Source organism: Lepisosteus oculatus, chromosome 1 (genome assembly GCF_040954835.1).
Source record: "Lepisosteus oculatus isolate fLepOcu1 chromosome 1, fLepOcu1.hap2, whole genome shotgun sequence".
Lineage (NCBI taxonomy): Eukaryota > Metazoa > Chordata > Actinopteri > Semionotiformes > Lepisosteidae > Lepisosteus > Lepisosteus oculatus.
In genome coordinates this window covers 67,885,920-67,906,602 of record NC_090696.1, presented here as the reverse complement: position 1 = coordinate 67,906,602, position 20,683 = coordinate 67,885,920, and the positions used below count along the sequence as shown (strand labels likewise).

Sequence of the window (20,683 nt, the reverse complement as noted above, 5' to 3'; positions counted from 1 at the left end):
CGCAACTCAAGGTTATCTGCAAGGTTGCAGTGTAATAGAGCGAACGTTAAGCAACGCCTCTCAGCTGGACTACACCTGTGTACTCTAACCATGCTTACTTTTTTCATTGGTGTCTACTATCACAAACTATCCCATCTCAATTCAGATTTAATCCTACTTGTTTCTAAGCCCATACTCTATGACCTACACTGAAAAACACAAATGGGTAGATGTTAGTGCTACTTCATGCAGTTTCTCCTCTTTCAATAGGATTTACTGACTGACTGGATAAGAGCTCTGCAGGAGCAGGGTTGGAGAGATCTGGGTAAAATATGGATTGGAGTTCTCCAGGACCAGTGTTGACTAACTGGATTGGGGATCCACAGGACTTGGGTGTGAGGACCCAGAACTACACGAAGAATTTTCTGCATCCATTCTATAATTTGGCGGCCTGTTCATCACTGCATCTTCCCACCCTGGAGCTCAAAGCCCAGAGCTCATTGAGAAGCCAATTAAACAATCATCCTATTTTTTAAATTAAAAATATAATCATGAAATATGAGGTTTCTCTCAAGGTCTTTTACATTTGTGAAAGTGAGATACAGATATTCACTTCATCAAAGATACAGTTACATACAAATCGCCTCAGAGCGTGGTAAGAAATAATACAAAAATGTAGTTCATTCAATAACAACAAGACCTCTCACAGATAACATAGCTGGAACAAAAACTAAAGGACACAAGGCCCTCAAGGATGTTGTCTGAGACCCCTGACCTAAAGGGTCTACATGTGTCCTCAACCTGTAGACAGAGATAACTTTTGTCTGAATAAAGTAAACTGGCCAGTATTGGACAAAGAACTGACCGCTAGTCTGGAATAAAAAGCAGTGGTTCTCCCTATACACGACCAGGGTCTCTGCTAATGTAGAGGGGTACAGTCAGATTTCAATAATAACTGAACATGTTTTCAGCTGATTCATTCTGTTAACGATTTCACACAGCACTTGTATTTCATACAAGAAATGAAACCCAAGCCAAGTCCGTGACACAATTTGTCACAATCTTTATTCCTACCACCAGGTTTGTGGTCTTGTGTTGTTACTTTACTTAATGCGACCTCCAATCTTCAGAAATTATCCATTGTTTTAGTGTATTTACTGTAAGCAGTAGCTCCTGCCATTTTAATGTAAAAATATTTTGAACACACCTACTGTATCGTCATCATTTTCAGAGAAAGTAGTGCCGATTTAATGCTAGGAATCTGAACTGCAGACCCATCGACGCTTCCTTCCAGTGTCACAGACAGCAGTAAGAAGTGCAAAACATAAAATAAAATTATTGACTCAATAAAAACTAAATATTTTATTATAATTTTATGTAGGTATAGTTACATAAAGAGGTAACTGCATAATATCTCCTGACACACCTCTTTTGATGTAGAAACTGAACTGGCATGATGAAACTGTAGGTCACTGCTATGCAATGTCATGCTGACCAATTTTATTTCCTAAAAAACGCAGCCTTCAGTGATTCATCAACACCTGGTACATTTTACACAGGTCTACTGCATGAATCACTAATGGTGATATGAGTATATATGATTCAGGAAAGATATCTTCCAGCCAGATGAAACAGAGGCTAAAATGTCCACAGAGCTACCCAAGAAGAACAAGCAGCCCCACTCTTACCAGCCAAAGTACTTCTTGGTACTCATAACTCATACAAAACTCTCTTTTTTCCCAGGAGCCATCTAGAGCTATAATAAAGTGCTGTTGTTGTGGGATACTTCCTCATCATGCGTTTCTATTTTTTAAGTGGTAATGGCAACAGTGGAAAATACACTATATCTTTAACAGAAGGCGCGCAATGAAGGATGACCTTGTATAACTAAAACAGTGCATATTTATGAAGGGTTTGACTTTCTCCTCATTTCCCCCTCTGCAGACATCTTTGGGTCATTTTTTTTCCATTTCTGTTTTTAATTCCATCTTGACAAAAAATTCAACAATTTGCTAAGTAAACTGCATAAATGGTTTTGCTAAAAGCCTGTCAGCAGCCTTTGGTACAGCTGGAGTCCAGTGCCTCTTTCTTCTATATATAGCTTCACGCTTAAAGACTGCAAAAACAACTGAACCTGACCTAAACGGGCAGCTTTGTGACGCTTTTAATTAAGAAACTAAAAATACCTCCAGCTATCACAAAGAAAAGTGCTAAATAACATCTAGAAATGGGTTGTCCTGTGCCCTACATTCCAAGGAAATGATTCAGCTCTCAACATCTGCTCATTCACATATTACATGTACCATAATCAGGAGAGCCACTGTCACACAGTTGCTGTCAGCCCACAATTGCCAAACAGAGCTTCCGACCCAATACCGATACTGAATCAATCAGATTAAATGCAGTACACTCTTAATTCATCGCAGAGTGCTCCTCAGGGTAATTATCTTGGCCAGAGAAGTCCGAATCTGCCGCCATATTGCACTAGGGCTGCAACAAGGTCAACTGAAGGGACAGACTTGGAGAAACGGCCATAAAACACCGCCAGAGACCACCCATCTGCAAGGAGGCAGGATGTGCGGCTTGTGTTAAAAGCTCGATTAAGTCCTCACTTGCCCTGCCAGCTGCAGTTATGCCCCACAGCTCGACTACAAAACTGATGTCTGTTGACAGCCATCGCCTCAGCACAATTTCAGAAGAGGATCTCCAGCATCCCCAACGCCCCTCTCTTCAAAGTTAGCAGGCATAGGGCATGCCCACATGGGTCTTCCATTTCTTTTTCTGTCCCATTAAATGTCAGGTACCAGTGTAATTAGCGCAAGCACTCTTCTTATTCTCTCGCTGAAGCACTTCAATGTCCAATGCAAGCCTTCATACAGTGCTGTAGCAAATTCAAAGTAAGCATGATGTGCATTCTGACTTCTCTTCTTTACTGTTCTGTAACAATTCTTTCTCTTGCCATGAGATACAATTAACATCACATGTATAACTAAAACCCCTTTACAGAAAAGGTATGTATAAGTGTTATTTCTCATCCGTATGACTGGCAATATCCCAGAGAGTTGAGCAGTCTACATGTGTCAATCCAATGCTGGAAAAAAGACCACGTTTGTGACTGTACACATTGCACACTGCTTTTTCAAAGAAGCTTGTTGCACATACCTTTTTTTTTACCCCAGAGGGATTAAAGAATAACTACCTGAGATGAGCAACATTTATGGCCTTCAAAACAAGCAGGATGAGATGAGGAAGTTTCCCATAATAATCACCAAAGCGTGTGAAACTACAGGAGGCTCAGGCCAACTAATACCAACATAACAAAGTCACAGGCAAGATGTCAGAATGCTGTCCCTCATCAAATGGCTTCTCACCTGCCAGCTGCTCAAAGCCTTAACACAGCTTCTGAAGAGGAACCTGATTGTGAGGCACAGGGATTAATGTCTCTCTGCGGGGAGTTTCTGCTACATTCCTGCAGTTGCCTCCAACCAATTCTTTTCTGCAGTTCCGCTTGTCATCTTTCTAGTGAATTTCTAGCTCTCGAAAACAGACTACTTCAACTTTCCTCCACTTGAAAACCATCCAAAAGTATGAAAGGGTGACAACAACTCAAAGACTCCCAAAACTGAGCACAGCTGGGCGTTTTGTTTTCCAAGCAAGGTTCACCACCTGATCTGTTAACACGTGTGGACGGCGTCATAATTGTGTGCCAAAAGCCGTTACCATAGAATTGGCTTCAAAAGACAGACACCACAAAAGATTGCTTCTCCTCACGTTCCTATGTTTTCAACAGCAAATGTCCTCCACCAGACTGGAATTCTTTCGCTTCAGAGCCCCTGAAACACTACCCCCAGATTGCTACATGGTGGATGAGAAAATTCAACTCAACTACCAACTCTAGTTCAAATAACCTTCAAAATGTGCCCTTTAAAGTGGCAAAGCACACTGACGCAAATACGTTTCAGTTTCATCACATTTTCTGCTTGATCTACAAAAAAAAAAACGCTGTCAAGGCTATGCTATGCTGAAGACAACGGAGCCGGAAAATATGACTAGGCGCAGTGTTGAGCTGTCGAGAAAACAAGCAGCCGGTGAAGAATGCAGCTCTTGGGAAAAGAGCCCAGAGGTCTCGGCACGTTTCTGCCCGGCGATTCTACTGCCACCACACTCCAGATGTCCAAACTGAAACCAGCTGTAAGATTCAAGTGCTTGACTTGAATTTTATGAACCTGAAACTGAAATAAAAATGAATCTATGAGGGAAAAACTCCCAAGTCAGGGGTAAACTCCTGCTCTTTCATTTTAACCCACTAAACTTCCTAAACAATAAGGCGTGAACTGTTGTGTTGAGTCATCTCAAATTCCCAAACCCCCCCACAGCAATCTCTTTTCACACCAGCTGTGTGTTATTGTTGCAGAAGAACTAACAAGAGGTCAGAGGCATCACCCAGTCGGATCTCTATAACACCTCACTACCACCCCCGATCTCAATTTGAGCACTGCTCTCTTGCTCTGGTGCTGCAGAGGTCGAGTCCTTCCTGTTTGACAGGAACCATCATTCAGTGCCTAGAGACCACCATCATCTTGACTACTAAAACCCACCGGCTGATTGTTTTAAATACACTCAGAACTGTCATGGAATTAAAAGTGGAAAAGAGCCAGGTTCTCTCCAGGACCAGTACTGAAGACCTCTGGTATAAATGCATCTACCTTTTGCAGAACCCTTCTTGAGAATATCAGGAATAAGTCATCCGCCCATAGCCTTCTCATGTGACCCCAAATTTCCAAGTACACACTGAACATGCTACCTCATTATATTCCTGCTCAATGATATCTATTCCTGTCCGCAAGCAGGTGGCAGGTTACAGAAATACAGCAGGAAGTGAGTTAAGTGCATAAGAATACTTACAAACATGGAGTCCATTTAGTCCATCTGTCCCAATTGTTAGGGACTGGCTGAATGTTAGCGCTTATGACTAACATCAGCGTCGCTAGCATAGAAAATAACTTTTTTAACTTGGAAGTTTTTTATCGTTAGAATTCAGACTCACTGAATGTGTCCGGCTGGGATGCAACAATGGCTGCAACTCCTGCACCACTCTGGAGGAAACAAAGTAAGCAGACATGGGCCTCCGACACACCTACCAGCGAAACCATCCGGCATCAAGGCTCTGTCTGACAGGACAGAGGTGACGCCACCACGTCAACACTCGCTGACATCACAGCAAGTCTGCAGGCACCCAGGAAATCACAGTAAAGCAGGGAGGAACCTCATCAACTCATACCAATCCAGGAAGCATTCCACAAACTCTCTGCTTGAGGAATCCTGATCAGTGATAAGGCCCAAGGTTCAAACCAGTTCCAAGAAATTGGCCTTTTTGGCCAATTCTATTAATATGTCGGCAACAGTCTACAATGATCTTTAAGTTTAAGATGATGATTAAGACATACAGGGCAAAGACGATGTTTGATTCCAGTAGTTTGCTTGAGCCAGGGCAGATACCAACGTGCACATCGTCACTTAAAAATAAGACAGCTAATGCGCTTGTGAATTAGTTAACTACTAAACCAAGTCTCAGCTTCAGAGACTGTAAAAAAGGCACTACTGGGCAACAGATTGCTTAGCGGAATAACATTTCACATTCTGCAGTCAAGTCAGGAGACAAAGACCACCCACAGCGTACACAATTAACACTAATGGCTGGTTCCTCAATTAGCTGAATTACCAAGTGCTGTTGTTCTGGGGAGTTCTAACACTCCAGAGCTGCTGTTTTACCTACCGACCCCACAAGCAGGAAAAAACCTCTCACACTTCACAAACATGAAAAAAATTGCTGCTTCAGCAAGAAGGGTTCAGGGGAAAGAAATGGGTTGTCTCTGTGATGAGGAAGTTTTACAGTGGCTGCTTCCAAATCAACCCTGGAGGCTCTGAAAAAAAGTCTGTCCCTCTGAGTTAAATAAAGGAATCAGTCAAGAGTTTTCCGATAATTTATGTTTTTCAGGGTTTTTTTTCTGGTGGCGCGGGCTGAAATAGGATGCAGCTGGACATTCCTGGGTACTGAAGCTGCTTAAATCTTCAGTCCTACTCCTATCCTGCCCTAAAACTACGATTCTTGCACAGGCTCCCCCAACGGTTACAAACAGCTACAAGACGTGAGCAAAGCACCATAAGATATTTAAATAATTTGGGCACACCAACATACGTACACGCTGTTCAGTTTCATGCTCGATAGCATTCAGAGTGAAATCAGTGCACGTCTGTTTCATTAGTGAGCCAAACAAAAAACCCTAATCACAGCTGATAAGTACTAGTAATACATCAAGCATCAAGGAAAAGGCAGCCTCAGAGAAAGGAGAATGACTATTACAGATCAGGTATGTCAAATGGCTCTACAATCACCAAAGACAAAGCCAGAATCCGAGAAATGTGAAAGTATTGTGTCATTATTAGTACTGCAACAGTACAGTTCTCTATTAAACAAAAATTAAACAGGCTTCTGTGGACTACCCATTTTCAACATTGTTTCTAAGGGATAAAGTTTAAAAAAGCAACATTTAAAAAACCCTGGATACGAGTTTGGCCAAAATTGTTTATTATAGCAAGAAATAATGGACATCGGCTTAAAGGTATCAGTCATCCAACATCAGATATGCTGACAGAGAACAAATTGTGATTTACACAATCAGCCCAGCTAAGAAACGGACACGACTGCAGCAGAAAGCACCTTCAGAGCCTACAAACGTACTGAAACAAAACAAAAATGAAAAGTATGCAGAAAGAGCCTCATTACAGTTCAAACTGTCCTCAGGTTTTCATGAAAAACACTTGGGTTTGAGTGTGGGCATGTCAACCATCATCAAGGCCCTGTCCGCAAGAGGACACCGAACTAGAACAGCCTTCTACGCGACAGTGAAGGCTAGAGTTCGCACAGAAAACGCATATCCAGCTTCAGGCCGGAATTCTTGATTCTAGGCACGCCAACGCACGTCAACACAGCAAGCCTATCCACGTGGACATAGCAGTATAAACACCCACTTTAAGCAATCTCTGACAAGGGGTGTTTTCTGACCGGACTTCAGCCTTGTCCAAACATGCCTCCCATTTCTGGATCCCAAACAATGAAAACAATCTGGCTACCATTCCGTCCTGGAATCGTCCAAAAAACAATTTGTCCATTGTGGACCTTTTAATGGCGCATTCAGCTGAGACAGGCCCGTTCGCCCCGGACGAAAACAGGCTAGACCAGTCAGGGGCTTCACGGCAAGACTCTGGGCGAGACGAACAAAGAGCAGCACTTTGTTCAGAGGTGCGAAGCAAACAAAGGACACTTCTGAAACTTGTCGACTCATTTCAAAACACTGCCGACACCCAGCCCTAGCAAGAAATTAAAATCGCATCACTTACATCGCAGTCTCCTCGTTCTCGACTCCATTCTTCTTTCTTAGTGCAGAGTTAATTGTTTCATATGCCAGAAACGCATTTGTTTGCGGCACGTCACAGCGTATTGAGGCCCGGCTGTGCTGCACTTGTAGGTAGGTGACATTCCGGTTTATTGGCCTAGCACCCGGGTGGAAGTACCACTGGCTTCACATCAATAAAAGGAGCTATAGATCAGTGCCAGATCCACAAAAGAATGATAATTCCTTACACGTATGTAGTGCTTTTCTGGACACTCAACTCAGAGGGCTTAACAGGTAATGGGGATCCCCTCCACCACCACCAATGTGCAGCCCCACCTGGATGATGCGACGGCAGCCAAAGTGCGCCAGAACGCTCACCACACATCAGCTATCAGTGGGGAGGAGAACAGAGCGATGAAACCAGTTCATAGATGGGGATTATTAGGATGTCAGATTGGTAAAAGCCAGTTGGAAATTTGGCCAGGACGCCGGGGTAACACTCCTACTCTTTTCAAGAAACACCCTGGGATTTTTAATAACCACAAAGAGTCAGGACCTTGGTTTTACGTCTCATCCAAAAGATGGCCCCTTTTTACAGTATAGTGTCCCCGTCACTAAACTGGGGCATTAGGACCCACATGGACTGCAGGGTGAGCGCCCCCTGCTGGCCCCACTAACACCTTTTCCAGCAGCAACCTTAGTTTTTCCCAGGAGTCTCCCATAAAGGGACTGGCCAGGCTCACACCTGCTGAGCTTCAGTGGGCTGCCAGCTATGAGTTACAGGGTGATATGGCTGCTAGCGAATGATGACAACATCACATGGTACTTTCCTAAATCCTGAAATTAGACCCCCCCCCAAGTCATTTTTGAGTTTAGCTGAGGGATGCTGTACAAAGCAGCTGCACAAATCGTACTAAATATCCTTGTCAACAGAAAAGGTATCAATACATGACACAGTATTAAAGGCATTTATACTGAATTCAGTTAAATGGAACCAGCTCCAGTGCCTTTAGTTCCTTTCCTGCTTCACTGCCTTTTATGCCTTTGGCGTTTTTCTGCCAAATGCCCTCAACCCAGTCCTCTGGTCTCCTTCCAGTCCAGCACACACTGCTAACTGCTGTGTCCGTTTCTTCTGCAGGCCTGAGCTGGTGATCGGTCAGTGACGTCAGGTCCCGGTCATCGTGAAAAGACAGTCTCTTCCCAAGACTCTCTCCCCTTTCTACCCTCAGACAAGATATTGTTTCCTCCTGTAGAAACACGAAGGAACTGGCAGGGGACCATAAAGCTAAAAACTACATTTAGTATTGTACCTCTCTAGGAGGACTATCTCTTATCTTAATGCAATACAGCTATTGTTTCAGTGGGAAACTGACAAAGAACTAGGTTTCTGCATAAAACAAAAATATTATGAGGGCAATTAAAAACCTAACAGGTGAATATTGGAACCAATTATATTTGTTGCTTTTCAATGCCTCTCAGTATTTTAGGGAAAACAACAGAACACCAAAAGTAAATGTAATTATAAAAAGTGAGAGGCTAGAGTTGTTTATTATTTTATTATTTAGTTCCTTAAGACAGCTCAAGTCACATGGTTCCATAAAATTGCCAATTCAGTGTTTGGGATTTTAGCTGTTAAAGCTGAGTAAGAAACTAAATTACTGTTCACAATATTTGTTTTTTAATAAATTGAAAACGTAATTGATCAAATCCATTTGAACCAAGTGTTTGGCTGTATTATGTACACTGGTATATGCCACTAAGTGCTTGTCATGTTAAACACGTATCTTAGTAAAGATGTGCTGAAAACCAGTATCTGAGGTCTTTGATTTTTTTTGTCAGATTCCCTGCCCTCAGCCCTGGGCGGGGCTCTGTACTCGCCAACAACATGTTTTCAAGACAGACTTAAGCACGGCGATGTATTCCCACTATCATATGTCCCCGGGCAGTTGTTATAGTTACAGCAGCACAGGAGTGGAGACAGGAGAGGACAGGAGAAGACTGGCTGTTGTGGCCTTTGGGTACTGCCTGGAGCTGCGATGGTGTTCAGTACTTTGACAGAACCAGGCTACAGCCCTGCGTTTTTCCAAGGCAGCGACACTGAAAAGGTGCTGAAAGGCTGTTGGCTGTTGAAAAGGTGCGTGACTGAAAGTCACCGGCCCCACTTCAACAGAGCGGGCTCCGTTTCCTTAACAACAATTTCCCAGGAAGATCGCACGATACATGGAAAACAACACAGCCAGCGGACTAAAATTGTGTGTGATCAGCACACCAGCATACACCAAGCGAAACTAACACACAAACCATGCGCGTGACAAAAATGTTCCCCTTTTCTTTAAAAAAAATTGAAAATTAAAAAAAATGTTGTCTTCGTCCCCCTCCAGAAATCTCTCGGTCGCTGTTATTGGTCAGATGAGCTGACCAGAACAGGCTTTATCCCTGCACAGGAGCCTTTAAGACAACATGAAAGAACATGATTGGCATCTCTAAACTGCTCGTGATCTTAGGACAAGTGACTTGCAAGGTCCCATCCAGGATGTAGTCCCTGACCTGTGTTCACAGAATAGGTTCCAGGTTGCTGTGATCCTTACCAGGAAAATTCGGCTTTCTGATACCTGAATAGGCATCCATACCTCAGAATGGGCTCTGGCAGCTCAGTGCTCTATTTCACAGTGGCAAGTCAGGACAGACTCAGTTGACTCACACCTCCAGCCAGCTGCCCTTCTAGGAAACCTTATCACAGTGCTCCCATGACAGAGCACTGCAGAATGGTATCGTAGCTGTACTGTGAGCACAGGCCTGCGTCTCACCTTCTCAATACCACCATGATGGACAATACAGCACCAGCAGAAAGCCCCTCTCTGGAGCTCGTCTAACTAATGCCCACTGATTTTCTATGCCAGGGATATGCTCCCATTAGGTAATTCACACAGAAAATATGCTGCTTCAGTACGAGCTCTGAACTGTCTTATCAGCACTGTGGGCACAGAGTATGACATCAGCATTTATCAGATATTCACGCTTTTCTGAAAAACATCAAAAGCACAGAAGCCGATAACAGTTTGGTGTGCCAAACATCTTCTAAGCAAGCGATGCATCCATTTCTGTAATATCAGTGTTATTTTGTTTGGGAAAAATATCTACTGGGAACTATCACATTTTTGTTGTAAAAAAAATTAATCTCGGATAACCTATCTTTGTTGTACAATACACTACACTACCTTCAACATTTGTTTTCTCAAACAGCACACAAAGGCCAGCATACTACAAAGGCCCCTCAAAAAGGTATGCTGCTTTGATTAAGTCGTTTTGTAATTTGTGTTCACGAGGGTCCCATGAATCTTCCCTTAGATGACTGGTAACAGCTGTTACATTACAACTAAAAGTGCCATACACCATCACAATCTCCAGCAGCCAGTACTGGGGCTTGTTTCAGTGTTCACCTGAGGCACTCTTAACTGCTCTAGAAGACGAAGGTCTAATGATAAAACCCTTTTCTCTGAGAAGATGAAGATCTAACGATACAACTGTTTCTCAGAGACTCCGTGATAAATCCACTGATTTTGCTATGAGCCAGGATCTTCCTCAGAGCCTGCTCTGGTATACCAGAACGAGACAGTGCTGGCTGGTAGCCCCTATCAGATGGACAAGTGTTTTTTTTTCCTCCTGTGATGTGAGGTCAGGAACTATTCATCACACTAACCCGTTTAATCACTACCGCACAACTGACAGTGTTAGCAGGGAGCTGCGTCAGCATGTGTAGGCTGCAAAGGAACAGGTAAAGGTTTATGCCATGCTGAAAAGAGAAGAAAAGAGACACGATGTCTTGGCTGTGGTGCCTTCTTCAGGTGCCAGGTCTTGGAACAGATCGCTGTTTAGTGAATGCCAGTTTAGTGAGAGAAGAGGGCAAGTAGCTCAGGGAAGAGGAGAAGGAATGATGAAGCGATCTAGAAAAAGATTTAGCAGAAGACAGAGTGGGTCGTGGCAGGAATGGGTTGAAGACGTTCAAGTAGGTAGCTGAAGAAGGCTCCACAGACGAAACGTTGTGTCTCTTTTCTTTTCAGCATGGAACAAACCCTTAGCTGTTCATTTGCAGTGCTACGAAACTCATGAATCTTAAATAAAGGATTGGTGGATTAAGTTTGGCTTTTATTCTCTAAGTGCAAAACAGGTTTCAGACAGGCCACCAGCAGTCTACCAGCCTGTGTCAATGTCACTGTGAAGGGTCAACATGTAGGCCGCCTGGCTAACAGCTCTCAGTTTCACAGAGACCATCATTAGCCGAGCGGCCCAGAAGTCACCACACAGATACAGGAATTGCCCCCCGACTCCCAAATGCTTGAGACGACCACCCTCAGAGACACAGGAACAGGCACCGCAGTGGAAGCACGTGCGGCCTACCCCAGCTTTCTGTGCAGCGTGTGGACTGACAGGCGAGACTCACAGACTGTTGAGTGTTCCTAGATCAGGAAGCTGCATCCGCATTTACAGATAAAGAAACCCCAGTAACAAACCTTTTTGCTGCTCATACTGGTCCTAGCTGCAGCTTTAATGCTGTAGTTGTCTAGATGTAAAATTGACTCCAACTCATCCACCGGGTTTTGAAGGTAAACTGGGTGATGAATTCGAAATAACATATTCAGTGCATTCCTCTAGGAAAGATCTCACACTTTTGGGTCTCTTTATTAATTTATTTATATATATACACACACAGATTTATTCTTCTTTAGTAAAGTGTAACAAACAAAATGAGCTTTAGAATACAGGCTGTAGGCCCTATTTATAACAACAAAGATTTTTAAAGTGCCACATAAATCTTCCAAGAAGTTTTTTTATGAGGTCATATTCAATACCTTTTTCTCATTAGAAATCAACAATGATGAATCTGTAAGGTCGCAAACCTTTCAATGAAGGTAATTCAACAGTCGATCTAGGCCTGTAATTATTTTGTCAAATAATTTGTTTGTGCCTTAATACAGAATCTAAAGTACAGACAGGAGGCGAACTGTGATAAATGAGTTGAAAAATGTGTACACAGCACTGTACTAATGCTTCAGAGCCTGGTGCTGGAGTCCCTCCTGTATCTACAGGTTTGTGTTCCAGCTAGGCCCTTATTCACCAGTGTTACTTGCTTCCAGTAACTGATCTGCTTGCTGGTTTAGACTTTTTTTATGCACTTAGTCCTTGGTTTAAAAAACAAAAACAGCAGGCACAGTTTGCTCCAGGACCAGGATAAGGAATCACAGAAACTAGATCTTTTGAACTGCTCACCTAAAACATAGGCCTATCTGCCAAGTGAACTTGCTGAACTTATCATGAACTATTATATTAGGAACAACAACAGTAATAAAAAATTATTTGACCCCACCCCCAATAAAAGTTTCAGCTTTCACCTCTCTTAGTCGGCAGTTTCTAAATTAAATTAAAGATTTACCATTAGATTTCTTTAAAGCAATCCAATTCAATTTCTATTTCTATCTTTCTTACAGGTTATCCCAACAGCTCTTACACTGCAAGAATCATTCACTGACTTCATTTCTCTGCTTGGCAGCCACCACTGCTTGATATATCACCTGTAGAGCTTTTTGGTAATTCTCACAAGTGCAGGATCTCTTTTGTCTTGACCTGATCAATGATACAGAATTCTAACGATGTTCTACCCTGCTACCTGCAGGTAGCACGGTTAACTAAAATGTCCCTCATTTCCCTATATTCCTTGTAGAACTGGCTATAACCCATGAAAGGTCTCTTCAGATACTGTCAAGACATTCGAGCAGCCAGACTTGTTATAATAGTGAGACTCTCGGTACTGACTCCCAGCATCGCCATTACAAGAAGACCTTTTGCCTTTCAATCCTGTGCCAACACAGTAAGACATAGTTAACTGCAATAAAGTAAAAGTTACGAGGCTTTCTGTTGCCGGCACTGCCTATATTAAGGCAATTTCTAAACCACGGTGGTCCACATATCAAACCGTGACTCACATTTTCCACGTCAGCTTTACAACCTTAAAAAATGGCCAGCCGTTTCTATTAGTGACACAGTCGATTCGAATATTCTTCACATTCTTCAGAGCGCTATTGAGGCCTTCAGTTTCCATTGTGGTTAGCCCTAAATGTTGACTAATGTGTAACTAAATGAATGGGATTAACAGGTTGTTGACCTACTCACTCAGGAAGGCATACCTTAAACACAACCTGGTCTCTTGTTCATTTCTGTTATGTACTGAGCTGACTGAGGACTGTGGAACCTAGAGCTGTTGTCTGAGGTCCTTGCTTGCAGATCGTGCTTCAGGTGTGGAGTTAGACACCTGAGAAGAGAAAGCGCTTAGCTGCCTCTTTTGCTTTCTACGTTCCTACGTAGTATTAACCTCTGCAAGCGCATCGCAAAATCGACATACAGGTGTGTGCAGTCTCCTGACATTACCCACAATGCAAGGACAAGCGTAACAGAACTCAGAAAAAATAAAGACTGCTGCCACCAGAAAGATGATCTGGACGGGAAGTGACCACGATCGAATGAACAGCAACAGACAGGCACAGCTACAGTTATGTTTATGTGGAGTGTCTGGTCAATTAAATGTAAAATAAAAAAAAATCAGGAGTTTCTGTCGATTCTTGCCTTCATAGCTGTATTCCAGTAACACTGTTTAAGCGAGCTCACAGTGTTAGCTGACAGTTGATAAGTGGCAGGGAACCAGGATATTCCTCAACACATCACCACGCTATAGCCTACTACAGCAGGAGCAAGCCATTCTGGTCCTGGAGGTTCAGTGTGTTAGCCTGCTTTCAGTCCAGCTCAGCCCTTCAGCTCAATCAGCCTCATTAATGAGGCCAATTTAACAGCTTTCTTCCAACTCCACTTCAGGTGCTGCAACTGAGAAGAGACCCAGCAAACCCGCCGGCCCACCCAGACCCCCCAGGGCCAGTGCAGCACAGGTCTGGAAAAACTCCCCTGTCACCAGTCCCTAGGGCTGACCAGAGCCCGCCGGTACAAATCTAAGATAAAGCCGATCTCTGTGCCAGCGCTAGACACATCAAGAAAGACTGGCTCAATGCAATGAACCTTCATTTCACTCCTTATATGACAGGTCTGTGTGTACGTCCTGCACAAAATCTCAGTCTGTATTCTGCCATCATTCTCCCTTTTGTCATCCGAGTTGTTTTTGTTCACTTTAAACCTAGCACATACGAGCAAAACGTAACACACCAGTTTAAACATGTCATCAGCTCAAATATTCAGATTACCTCTGTACAGTACAGATTCCCATATTTCAGGTTTAACACCAGTGGTGTTATGTTCTCTGCATTTGCGTACTTGGCACACTTAATTCTTCCATTAGGATTTCTTTTAGTGTGTAGGGTTTAATTCAGTCTTTAATCCAGTAAATACATTTCAATTTATTTAAACATGCAATAACACCACCCCAGCTAACTGTTCCGAGCAAGGCCTAATATACCCAAGCACTGTACCATTTTCAACCTCTGAGCAGTTGCATATCAAGCACAATAAAACTAGCCCCAGAACGAAATCTTAAATCCTGTAACAAGTATATTCAGAACTGTGAAAATTATAATAGAAAAACTCCAACGTGTGTTTTACTCCAAAACAGGGTTGAAATGTTCGCGGGTGACTGCAGAAATGCTGGTCAAGAATAAGACACCAATTCTCCAGAGACAACCCAAGGGTGAAAAACAAGCTGACAACGTCTCACGTATGATGACGGCCAGGAATTTTTTATTCAGCATCCCACTGTTTCTAAAATACTGCAGTGTAAAAGAGTATTAACAAAGAGAATATTTTTCCTAGCGCGTAATTAAAAAAAAACATTCCAAGTCAGAAACAGACTTCTGACCAGCAATAACCCTCAAACAACGCAGTTTTTTTTAATGTCCTGGCCTGTTTCAGCTTTCATGCGGTTGTATGAAGTGTTACTCTTTGATCTCCAACTGCGTAGCGCAGTTTTGAAGTCATTTTCTCCGAGGTGGTCTCTTGTTAACGAAAGGACGGCAAACCGCTCTTCTAATGCAGAACATTTGTCTGTGGTTATGTCATGATGTTCATTTTATTTACAGTGTTGCAGCCCGTTGAACACATCAAGTCAGCTACAGGCTGTCGTGTATTCCTTTAAAGGCTACTTAGAGCCATCTCTGGCCACCGTTTGTCCCCTTGAAAAGACACTTAAGTTTGCAAACTGAAGCGTTAATTGCCCTCAAGCACGGTTTATTTATCGTTGCTGCAGAGGATACTGGCAGCGATATCTGCAGACGCTTGTGACCGAAGCCAATAACGTAACCAGCTCTGCTGCAAGAAAAAAAAAATTAAACACTGTGCAATTTTTTTTTTACAAAAATGCAAGCTACCAAACTTAGGGGCGCTTAAACAAACGGATAGTTTCGCATTCGGGCTTCAGATGAACGTTTTTAAGAAAAACGGAAAGATGGCAGCAGTAAGCACCGATGCCATTATTTAAAGGTTTAAGATGCAGCACGTTTCGGGGTCCTCGACGCGACCCTTCCCAGAAGAAAAGCGGACCGAAAATTACATCGACGGGCGCTTGGTTCTGGATTTAAGGAAAAAAAAAAGGATTAGAGCGCAACAAGAGGAACGGCGAAATTGAAACAGCGCGTCCGAGGTCTCTTTCCCCGGTGGCCACCGCTCCGCTCGGCTACCAGCGCCGCTCCTCAGAATAACGCACGCACAAGCGAACAGTCGCAGAACGCACAAAACCCATCACCGGCATGTATCGATTGATCCGGACACGATTGTCTTGAGAACCGGCTGTCGCTGCGTCTGCCTGGAGTATTGATCCCCGTTATGTTTAATATTAATATCGCCTCCCCGACGCTCGCCTTCAGAAAACTGCCAGAATCTCGAGTCCCAGATGCTCAGATTTGACACATAAGCCTCGCTCGCTATGGAAAGAGCACGGTGTCGTAACTTTCCAGTCAAGGTAAAATATGTGGCTTGTTCTGCCTTCCTTCGCTATCCTATTCCCCCCATCAATCTAAACCATATTTCCCCCACAGCTAGACAGAGCGTGTCTCCAATTCTCTTATTCGCAAGGCAATGCTGAAGTTCGGACCGTGCAATTTCAGAAGGCAATCAGACAAATGACATATAAAACAGATTCCCAGAGAAAACCTTTGCCGTTATTACGAGATCACGGATACAAGACACAACTAAGTTCAGATGCAGCAGCGTCCATACCAGACCGAGGACCCTTCTCTGCCGCAAACCTCCCCTCCTCCCGACATTCTGGTGGAAGGCGATTTGCAAGCGCCGAGAAACCAAAATAAGTTACTCGCAATTGCAACTCGAATTGACGCGTCTCTGAGCTAAGGAGAGGCCGGTTTCTTGCTGCAATAAACAATTAAGCGTCCGGTTTAAAGAGAAATTCGCTGCATTCCAATATCACTCACCTCCCCTGCTTGCGTCTCCGGGCTCAGCTCTTTTTCCAGATGTCTCTGCCTCTGAGAGAGCAGCACTCAGCGCTCCGGAACTGAACGCTCCAATCACAGCTTCAACCACAGGAAACAATTCCTCGGATCCTCTCTCTCTCTTTCTGGGAAATGGATAAGGACCCTGAAAACAACGACGAGAGTGCACCACATGGTGACAACACCTTGTTCTTTTTTGAAGCCGGATTGTTATCTCTTTTGTTTTTTCGTGGAGAGAAGGGGAACTGGTAGTAAAAAAAAAAATACAATTCAGAAAACATTTCGTCTGTCTCAGATTTGCTCCCAAGGAGGTTTCACTTTTATGTTTGTTTTCTCTGTAGTCAAGACTTTTCAGCCTCTTCGTGATGAATTAAAGAAATACATGTTCAGCAGAATTCTACACGACCTTGTTGAGTATTTTAATCCACAGAGACTGTAAAGATGGCAGCATATAACTTAAAGAGTAAAAAAATGTCCAAAATGCACACTGTGAAAGGTAATAAAACCACATTCCAGAAAGATGTAAAGAATACACAGTAAATTTGTATTATAAAAGGATTGTCGTGCAATGTCGTCCGTGTTGAAAATGGTGTTTATCTGTTCTCTAAAATACAAAAATTAAAAAATACACAGATATCAATTTGGTTCACAAATAAATGATGCATGAGTATTCACACTTACTATTAACTTGTATTGCAGTTATTAATTGCAATACAAGTTAATAAGGATAAGGTGCTTCAGCAGATGAATCTCATAGTCGACTGCTGTGATTGTAATTATTGACTGGCATGCAGATCACAGTTTTCACTTAATTGCAACAGATCAATTCTGGTTCTGAGGTCCTGGTTGAACTGAAATCCTAAAATTCCACCAGGGATCTCCAACCCTGATCCTGGGGAGCCCTAATCCAGCAGCTTAAACATCTTACCATTAAATCCCCAATTTCTAAAGATACAGAACAATTCCATTGTGATCAATTACATTGCAATAACTCAGAGATCAACATACTCTTCAGTCCTCAAAGACTAGAGGTATCTTAATTGAATTGATTACTCAATTCATCAATCGCTTACAAGTATTGCCAGTCTTTAAAAATAGGTGACTTATAAGCCTAAATGGACAGGGGCTTCCCAGCACCACAGCTGTAGATCCTCTGAATTACATGATCTGTAAGAGTTGACTTGCTGTTTGTGAAACAGCTCCTGGTGACCCCAGTACTTGCTGGGGTTTTCATTCCAGCTCGAACTTTGATTGCCTAATTGACCTGCTGATGTGATTGAATGAGGCTTTTTAATTGCTTTCTGCTCCCTCGGAGTCGACATTTTCAACTTCTGACTGTTTCTACATAAAGAAGCCTCTTACACCTGCAGAGCGGAAAAAAATTAAAAATGTGTAATTAGTATTAGTTATTAGTTAAATCTAAGTCTAATTAAATCATCAAGGAACTCACACACTGAAGTACGGAGGACTAGGAAACCTAACTGTAAAGGCTCTTGTTACTCATCTCAATATACAGTAGTATTGATGTGAACAGCTTTAGTTTCATGGTGCAACTCTATAGGATGTGGAAACCTTTATCTCCTTACCTGTAATCCAAACCATTACTTTCTTTTAAAGTAAGATGTTCCCAGTCCAACAGATTTCCTAAGTCCCTGTGAATCCTCATTTGTCTAAGATTAATGGAAGATATTGAAACTGATCCACTTAAGTCTCAGATGAACTAAAGCTGTTGATGATTAAAAAAGCACTAAAAAAACCAGTTGGATTCTGCACTTTAGTGACCTGCATTGGGGATCAGATCAGTTCACTATGATCTGAGTTTACCATGGTTGGTCTTTACTGTGTGACGAGTAACACACCTACAGATTATACAGGTGATGTCCAGTAAAAAACTGATGAAAATAGCAGAAGCTACCACGCACACTCTACTCCAAAACAATTTATTTACACTTGTCTACACTGAACACTGAAAACATTGACAAGTGTTAATAAATACATCATTGTGGTGCAGAGAGAATTTGCTCCTGATGGGTTCTCCTTTTGTGAGAAATGTGCCAAACACTTGTACACAGAGAGAGATAAAAACATGATTTCCTTTCATTATGTCAGTGTTGTCTGAGAAATTCCCAAAGGGAAAACGAAACAAGAAAATGACCTTGTTGTTTACATGAGAGGACATCTCTGCTGAAAATGAAAAACAAAACACTGAAAAAAAAAATGAAACAAGTCTTTTGATTAAAAAAGATTAGAGAAAGTCTACCTAGCTTGTGATACCCTGCCCTGAATTCAGATAAATAAAGGTTTTAATACCACCCTGTTATCTGCTTCTATATTTGGCAGAGGAATTTACTTTCTCTCATTAACTTGCTTCTATACAGAAAGTGCACTGCAACTGTCCTTAGTAACCTACAGTATGGTCTCGGCCTCTGTTTTCGAAAGGGGGGTGGAATAATGATCTCCAGTCTTTTTCCACTAGGGACTTTCCTATTTAACCTGAAACTAGACACATACCTCTCTCATATCTGCCAATATTTCGCAAATAAAACTGTAGATGTTGCTTAAACTCTTGAATAAACTTAAATGTTTTTCATCCTCAACATCCCGATATCATTATTGTACAGTTGATATAGACTTTGATTCCTGTCTTGAATTGTTTTAAGGGTGTTATGGTTTTGGAGGCCTCCCCCCCCCCCATATTTCAATGAACTTTTCTCTCCCTCAGACCTTCCGCTGTTCTTTTCATCTTTAATTGCAGTTAATTGTATTGTAATTATTTTCTTTAGTATTTCCTATCTCCCAATTTTCTCTATTGGTTTTTATTCAAACATGAAATCTTGGGAACGTTTGTATGGGGGACATCTAACTTCTTTCCCCCTGAAAGTGTTTCAAGTTCTGGTTGATAAAACACACTGTGTGGCCATCATTTGCAGGTGAAATGCAACAAAACAGTCTATAAATTGGAAGGTGAATCATTTCATCCACTGCAGAACAGTTGTTTGAGGAGTGGTTGGGTCTTTGGATTCAGAAGAAGAAAACAGCTGAGAAGCAATGTGACCAAACTGGCTAATCAAGACAATATTGGCTTCTTCACCAAGCGTTTTGGAAAATTAAGTACATTAAGTGCAAGTGTCTGGAGCTGAGAGAGAAAGATAGAAAGGAAGGGAAAAGCTTGAGGCTGCTGACCAAAAAGCTCAAGTGACGACAAAGGAGTGAGTGAGAGGGTATGACTGGTACTTGGTAGAACGTGTTTAATGTATATGTAATTTAGCATGAGAACCCCCAATACTTTAATGAAGCATACTCCAAGGATACAATCCCTCCCTCTAGTAGGTGCTGTGATAAACGGAATGAGAAAGCAATCATTAGTTACGTGAATCATTTCAGCTGCTGGGAATCCTGATGTTTTTTTCACAATCTGTGGGAGAAAAATTAGTCTCCCATGACAACTATGTCTTCCAATACATATATATCCCCAATTCAATTATGTAAAACAACATTGTAATCTATATCATAATCAAAACACTTGTTGTGTGCTATAGATTACACCAAAAATCCTTTGAATGTTTATTTTACAAGGATGACATACCAAAAGTAATAGCAATACTGGAGTGTAACAAGTTACAATAAAAAGTGAAAGAAAATTGAACACAAACTTCCTGGATAGAACGTAAGGTGACCAGACATAAGCCCTAGTGAAAAGGGTGCGTTTTGAGTTTGGATTTGAAGAGGGTCAAAGAATTTGTCTCTCGGAGAGTTGGAGCAAGGACATTCCACGACAAAGGATCAGCAACCAAAAAAAGAATAGTCACCAGATGTCTGAGATTTAGTCTTAGGTACAGTGAGCAAAGGATTGGCCTCAACTGACCCGTC

At 42.3% G+C, this 20,683-nt stretch overlaps 1 protein-coding gene across 10 annotated transcripts in view; it reads right to left on the bottom strand.

The window, feature by feature from the left end:
• The window catches only part of LOC102696635 (amyloid beta precursor protein binding family B member 2), a 140,593-nt gene extending 123,693 nt beyond the window's left edge, over positions 1-16,900 (bottom strand). For 7 of the 10 annotated variants that reach the window (XM_015345599.2, XM_069191723.1, XM_069191727.1 and 4 more), the window contains exon 1: positions 16,796-16,900. The gene's annotated coding sequence lies outside the window, so the exon portion shown is untranslated. The remainder of the gene's footprint in view (positions 1-16,795) is intronic. The other 3 variants (XM_069191720.1, XM_069191722.1, XM_069191725.1) reach the window with 2 other exon arrangements.
• Positions 16,901-20,683: the final 3,783 nt, after the last annotated feature.